The following is an 8,176-nucleotide window of genomic DNA, read 5'->3' as shown; positions in this document are numbered from 1 at the left end:
AAACATCTGAGAATTCATACTATAGAAAAACCCTATAAATGTAATGAACATGGCAAGACATTTACCTAGACTGTACACCTTGGTTTTAACATCAGACAGTTGGCACCAGAAATCATAAGTATGGCATGTACCACAGCATTTAGTCATATCATATTTCTCAGTAAGCATCAGATAAAATACACTATGGAGAAACCTTAAGACCAAGTATAGCAAAACCTTAAGTGATATCCCTTGGCAAACATCAGAAAATCATCCTAGAAATCTTTTGAATGTAATGAATATAGGAAATCCCTTAATACTTAAGCCTAAGTAAGCATGAGAGAATTCATATTGTGGGAAAAAAGGTATGAATTTAATGCATTGAACAGGGCCGTTAGCATCCATTCATACTTTCTTAAACATCTAAGGAAGATACCATATAAATGTAGTGAATGTAGGAGAAGCCTTCAGTGACAGCTTATTCCTTACCACACATCAGAACATTAATAATCATGAAAAACTAACAATGTAGTAACCATGGGAAGGCTTTTAGGCAGAGAACATGTCATAATCAATATCAGAGAATCTACACTTAAAGAATTCTCAGAGAGGAGAGGAAGGGGGAGAAAATTTAAAACACAAAATCTTATGGAAGTGAATGTTGAAAACTAAAAATTAATAAATTATTTTTTAAAAAGAGAATTCTCATTGGGGCAGCTAGGTTGTGCAATAGATAGAGCACTGACCTTGGAGTCAGGAGGACCTGAGTTCAAATCCAGCCTCAGACACTTGACACTTCCTGTGTGACCCTGGGCAAGTAACAACCCCGCTTGCCTCGCCAAAAAAAAGAAGGAGGAATTCTCATAAATGGAATATGTGTAGCAAATCTTTCAATAACAGCTCAGTACTTGTTAGAGAATCCACACTGGAAAGAAGCCTTATGAATGTAATTAATGTGGCAAAGCCATCAACAATAGCTCGTTTCTTATTTAACAAAATGTAATGAATATGGAAATGCCTTCAAATAAAAACATTGAACATCAAAAAATTCATTTGAGAGAGAAACCCTATGAATGCAATGAATATGAGAAGGCTTTCAGAAGGAATATGTGCCTTTAATGACAGATCATCCCTTGTTTAGCATCATAGAATATATACTGGAGAAAAATCTTATAAATGCAACCAATGTGGGAAAGCCTTCAATATTCCTCTATATTTTCTTGCCCACCAGAAAATTCATATTTTAGACACTATGAATATAAAGTATGTGAGAAGGCTGACAACAGTAACTCACATTATATAGCAGACAATTCATACTGGAGAGGAATCTGTATATGTAATATATTTATGTAAGAACAAATTAATCTTTTATTCAATCTCTAGATAATACTAGAGTGAAACTACAAGAATGTAATGAATGTAGGAAAGTTTCCAGTGACAGATCATCTCATTCAACATTAGAGAATTCATGCTAGAGAAAAGCCTTATGAATATAAAATAAAGCCAAAGCTTTTAGTACAAACTTATGCATTCCCTATAATCAGAGGGTCCAAAGAGGAGTGAAACTATATGAATACGACAAAACCTTTAGCCACAATACATACTTTATTTGATATTAATGAATCCACACTAGGGGGAAAAAATCCTATAAACAACAAATGTGGTAGAGTCTTCAGTGACACCTCATCAAACATTAAACATTGGAGAACTCACACAGGAGAGAAACCCAAAGTATCAGCTCTCTAAACCATGGCAATACTGTCCTTTTAATGACAATACTGTATTAAAACATGTCCAACCATATATTCATAAACATATAATATATTCACAAATAATATAGTCCTTTTTGTTTTTGTTTTTGTTTTTTTAGGCAATTGGGGTTAAGTGACTTGCCCAGGGTCACACAGCTAGGATCAAGTGTTTAGTCTGAGGCCAGATTTGAACTCCGGTCCTCCTGACTTCAGGGCCGGTGCTCTATCCATTGCGCCACCTAGCTGCCCTATAGTCCTTTTAAGAGGCCTGGAGGCATAGTAGGCTACTAAGTAAAAGCTTGTTCTCTATCTTCTTCATGTCATCTTGAGTTTTTGGCATAATTTTTTTTTTAATCTCGAATCTGGATTCTATTGTTCTGATCCAGAACAGCACCACTGTGCAACAACAAATGATATTAAAATAAAAGTGCAATGGCATAAATATCCTTTGATTCTTTTCCTTTCCTAAAAAAAATAATCTTTTCATTACCTCACAACCTATATTGAACAAATGAGGGAAAAATACCCAATCCCCAATAAAGCTCTCAATACTTTATATGCATAGGCCAACAAAACAAATTCCTGCATTGGCCATGTCCAAAAATGTATAACGTTCTACATTTCAAGTTCATTACCTCTCTGACAGGAGGTGAGTGGCATATTTTATCATCATTCTTTTGGATTTGTGGTTTATCATTGTACTGATCATAATTCTTTCACATTGTTTTTTCTCTTTAATTGTTACCACTGTATAAACTATTCCAGTTCTTCTCACTTTTCTCTTTATAAATTCACAAAGATCTTCCTAATTTCCTCTGAAAATGTATATTATATATTTTCTTATTACATAATAATAGTCCATTAAAATTCAGATGCCAAAATTTGTTTAGCCTTTCTCGAATAGAATATCACCTCTTAGCATTGCATTGTTGACTGCTATGAAAACAGTTGCTCCTTGTATATTTGTAGTTAGGTTTGTCTAGGTCTGAAAAGGGTACCTAAGGTCCCCCAACCATTATAATTTTGTTATCTATTTCTCCATTTCACCTAATTTTTCCTTTAAGTACTTAGATGTGATATCCTCTTGGGTGCATAAAGTATTGATATTGATTCATTATCTATAGTACCTTTAAGCATTAGCTCCAGGCATTTTCTCTGATTGTCCACCATGTCTGGAAAGCTCTTCCTCCTTTGTCTCTACCTCCTAGTGTTCCTGGTTTCCATCAAGTCTCAACTGAAATCCCATCTTCTACAGGAAGCCTTTCCCAATCCTTTTTTTTTTCTTTTTTTTTGGTGAGGTAATTGGGATTAAGTGACTTGCCCAAGGTCACACAGCTAGTAAGTGTCAAGTGCCTGAGGCTGCATTTGAACTCAGGTCTTCCTGACTCCAAGGCCAAAGTTTTATCCACAGTGCCACCTAGCTGCCCCTTCCCAATCCTTCTTAATCCTAGTGCTTTCCCTTTCAATTATTCTAATTTATCCTATATATAGCTTGTTTGTACATATTTGTTTGCTTTTATCTCCTCCATTAGATTGTGAGCTTCCTCAGAGCAAGGACTGTCTTTTGCCTCTTTCTATATCCCCACTGCCTAGCACATAATAGAAGCTTAATAAGTTTTTATTGACTGACTAGCTGCTTATCTCTTTATCATGCCTATATTTACTGGTAGCCCTATCTGAAATCATAATTGCTTCCATTGATTTCTCAGTTCAGCTAAAGCATAAAAGGGTTTGCTCCAGTCTTTCATTTTACCTGGATGTGAATCTATGTGTTTCAAGTAAACAATATATTCTCAGGTTCTACTTTCAGGTCCATTCTGTCATCTTCAATTTTATGCATGAATTCATCCCATCCACATTTACAGTTATGATTCCTAATTGTATTTCCCTCCATCCTGTTCTCTAATACTTTTTCATCTGCTCCCACCTCACTTTTTTTAAAAATGAGTTGGTAAAAGAGGGAGTTTATCTGATAACTTGTGATCTTATCTAGTTGAAAATGAGGTTCGTAGAATGCCCTGCATTCTTCATCTTATGTGCCTCAATTATGCAACAGTGATTTCCTTCCTCTTCTTCTCCTCTTTTTTCCAAGTATAGTCCCCCGTACCTCCCATTTTTGTCTTCTGAGCCTAATATAATGCAACAAAACCACCGATAAAGGGAACAAACCCTCTATTGTTTTATCCTTTCTCTATGACCCTTAAAGATATTAGAATTTTGAGAAGACATTTGTTTCTTATCACCCATTAATATGTAAATAATCCTCACTTTTAATTAAACTCTTTTAATTAAATATATGTACCTTTCTGTATCTCTGTTGGTGTCTATATTTCAATTTCAATATATCTTTCCAGTTCTAGCCTTTTCATCAAGAATTCTTATTCTATTAAAGATCCAATCCCTCCTTCCTCCTCTCCTCCCCACCAGTAGTACTAAACTTAGTTTAGTATCCTTTCGTCTTTTGGAATATGGTATTGATTTTCCTTTTCTTTAATATGGCAGCTCCCAAGCCTTGAGTGATCCTTATTGTGCCACCTTGGTACTTGAACTTCTTTTTGGCTGCTTTTATATTTTCTTTTACTTGGAAATTCTTGATTTTGGCTATGCTGTTCCTAGGAGCTTCATTTTGGAATTTTGGGAGGCAACCACTGGGTTCTTCCTCTTTTCTTTTTGTCCTCGGATGCTGAGTTCTAGACTGCTTTCATTTATAATTTCCTAAAATATGTTATGTTTATTTTATTTTTATTATTTTGATGTTTTATTATATGTAATTATATATTATATTTATATTACACTTTTTATTTATATTCTATTTTTATATTTTAGGGTTTCTTTTTTTATCTCTGGTCATGGTTTTCAGATAGTGTAGTAATTCTTAGATTCTCTCTCCTTACTCTGTTTTCCAGGTAAGTTTTGGGTGTGTGTGTTTGTATGTTTGTGTGTACACATATATCTATTGTTGTGTGTGAAATTTAACAGAAGGGGGAACTGAAGCAGTTCTATGAGCAAGATATTTATTAACAGGGTCATACAACCTGATAATAAAGGATGGGCCAGATAGCACTGCCTCTTGCCAAAAGACACTAAATTAAAGATACAACTTATTTTTATAAGCCTAGAACAAAGAACAGAACAGAAATCATATTATTAGCCAGCATCACAGGGGTGAGGAATCATTATTGGTTACATCAAAGAAAGTGAGCACAGACCACAAGTAGGATGGAGACCATCTCTCTGTATTTCTGAGCAATGCTTTTGTGAATTTTATGGGTCCCAGCTGCATCTTGAAGTTACTGATAGGGACCCAGGTGTACAGACTCACTGGAACCTGAGGATTAGATAAGACTAACATAATTGCTAAAGATGGGACAAGGTCAGTCAGTCCAACTTCTCAAGTGTAACACACAAACCCTACAGGAAATGCTGAGATAATGTTTTATAAAAATATTGAGAACAGAGTTTTTCTTTAACAGTGATTGTAGGAAAGTTCAAGCCTTTGGTATCTATCTTCAAGGAGAAAGGAGACTGAACCTTTGCATGTAAGCTTCTTCACTCAGAGACAGAGAAGAGGCTTTAGGTTTGTTATACTGAATACAGAAAAAGATTGCAGAATAAAATCAAATTACAAAGTAAAATCAAATATAAAATACAGGATCAAGAATTAATTCACTATACATTAATGTGTATGAATATATACAGATATTTAGATATAGATCTTTCTTACATTTTCTTCTGTTTAGCCCATTCTAATTTGGGAGGCATTAAATTCTTGGGTGAAGTTTTCCAGCAGTTATTTTAAAGTGTCAACTTTTTTTTTTTGGTATTCTTTATTCCTTAGATTTTCTGTTCATTATATCTTCATTTCTCTTGGGTATTCCTGAAATCCCTGTGGCCAGGACTTTTTTTTCTCTGAACTTTTATTTGTATCTATAGTTAAGCTACTATTCTCCTTGGGATTGACCCCCCAAGAGTCTCTCAAACCAAGGTATATCATCATGGTGTTTGGAGTCCTTGGTTTGCTCATCTCATCCTCCTTAATATCTAAGGTTGAAAGGTCTGACCTTGGGGGTGTTACTTTTACACCAGGCCAGAAAGCAGTGCATTGGCAGAGACTATCGTGGCTGTGGCCAGCCATGGGGCTATCATGGCTGAAACTAAGAAAAAATGTAGGCAATACAGTATTGCATATTTGAACTATGCCTTTATTTAGTCACCTACAAACAATTCTTTATCGATGTGCTTGATTTGACAAAAAGTTTTATCAAATGAAGCTATTGAAGCCTTCAAGACTACAAGAACATTTAACAGAAGTTCATACTGATAAGAAAGATTTATCTTATTTTCAAGCACTCAAAGAAAAAATTTTAAGACAGCTGACATTGGATACTATTAAAGTTAATTTTGCCAAACAAGATGACTGTGGGTTGGCATGCTTCTTACAACATTCTGTTACTGATTGCTAAATCGGGAAAACCTCATACTATTGGTGAAAAACTAATTCTATAGACTATAAGTGAGGTAATACACACTATGCTACACAAGATGGTGTCTGATATTACCAAGAAAATTTCTTCAAGCAATAATACAGTGCAAAGAAGAATTGATGTTGAAGATTTATTATGCGAGTATTTAAAAACATCCCAGTTCTCTATACAGCTTGATGAGTCAACTTTGCTAGGAAATGAAACCTTATTTTTAGCATACATGCTATTCATGAAAGAAAAAATTTGTCAAGAATTATCATTTGCTAAAAATTTGCAGATTGATACTAAAGGATAACAATATTTCATGCATTGTCAAAAAAAAAGCCAAAATATTTCATGCATTGGAAGAGTTTGTTTTTTTGGGTTTCTTTTCTTTTTTAGAGAAAAAGAAATCCCCATGAGTAATATCTTGTCAGTTACTACTCCAGGGGTTTTCTTGCATATTTAAAAAAAGTGGTTATGAATGCATTCACTGCATGGTGTCATTCATTGTCAACATTTAATTGTCAAAAATCTGAGTGAATGCCTACATAGGTCATTACATTATGTTATTAAAGCAATCAACAAAATCAGAAACAATTCATCGAATGACAAATTGTTTGGTCAACTTTGTATTGAAAATGAAGAATGATTCAATCACTTGCTGCTTCATACAGAAGTCCATTGGCTATCAAAAGGTGCCTGTTTGGATTGGTTTTATAAACTCTGACTCGGTGCTAGAGTTCCTAGAAAAGATGATACTTTCTGAGCCGACTTGATTGATTCCAAAAATGACATAGCTTATTTAACAGATTTGTTTAATAAATTTAATGAAATAAATCTACAGTTACAAGGTGATGAGCTGAATTTAATCAAAACAAAAACTTATTTCCACATTTGTGGCAAAATTTCTTCTGTACAAATGAAACTTAGGACAAGGGGGAAAAGAAAGGTCTGACCTTGTTCAAGTTCTACAACTGAATGGTATGGCGAGCATCTGCTTTGCCCTGAGAATAGTGACCCAGACTAGGCCCCTTCCTCAAGGGCTTCTGATGCAGCTCTGGTGATGGGCTCTGCCAAGGGGCTCTCTCTTACACGGGATCTCCTCCTACCCAAGGCTGTACCAAGGGTCCTTCCCCTGTGCTTCTGGGTTCCAGAGCTACTCCCTTCTTAGGATTCAACCATAAAATGCAGAGCTTGCTTGAGCTAGATTTTGCCTAAGGCCTTTCTCCTGCAACTAGGCTCAGGCCACTAGTGTCTCAGTGGACCCACCCTTAATGCCCCAAGGTTGCTCTCTTTGGCTGTGCTCTTGCTACCATGATGAAGGAAGGCTAGGGCTAGGCTCTAGTACTGCTCAGTTTTGGTCAGGAGTGTAGTACTGGATTCCCTGATAAATCTCCCTGCTGGTCTGTCTTTCTTGCTAGGATTTTTGGGAAGGCTTGTGCTGAGTTTGGACAGGGAGTACTGGACCCTCCTGAAGCCTCCAGAGACTATGTACTATGTATACCACTGTGCTCCATACTTGACATATCCTGGATTGTCTATCCCAAGATTTCTGCAGGACCCAAGGGGGCACTTTGTAGGTTATTGAGTTAGGGGGTGGGTGTAATTCTAAAGGTAATATTTTAAAACTTTGTTTCCAAGGTAGTATAATTCTAAGACCAACTGGAGTGTTTGGGGAAGATCTTGGCTTCTCTGAGTCCTACCACACCAACATCTCTCAATCCCCCCTTTTTTAACACCAATATTCTCCTGGTGATAGTGTATGGTTGGGAATCATGGAACATCACAATCTCTAAAAAATCAAAACTAAATACAAAATATGATATTCAGAAAATTTATGACCAGAAAAGGAAGACTGCTTCAGAAATGACAGGAAGATCAACCAGCTCCCACATACCTACTCAGCTAAGCAGCTAGGTGGTATGGTACCTAGAACTCTGAACTTGCTGTATGGGAGAACTGAGTTTGAATCCTGCTTCA

Source organism: Vombatus ursinus, unplaced genomic scaffold (assembly GCF_900497805.2).
Source record: "Vombatus ursinus unplaced genomic scaffold, bare-nosed wombat genome assembly UNPS02014786.1, whole genome shotgun sequence".
Lineage (NCBI taxonomy): Eukaryota > Metazoa > Chordata > Mammalia > Diprotodontia > Vombatidae > Vombatus > Vombatus ursinus.
This window is presented reverse-complemented; position numbering follows the sequence as displayed.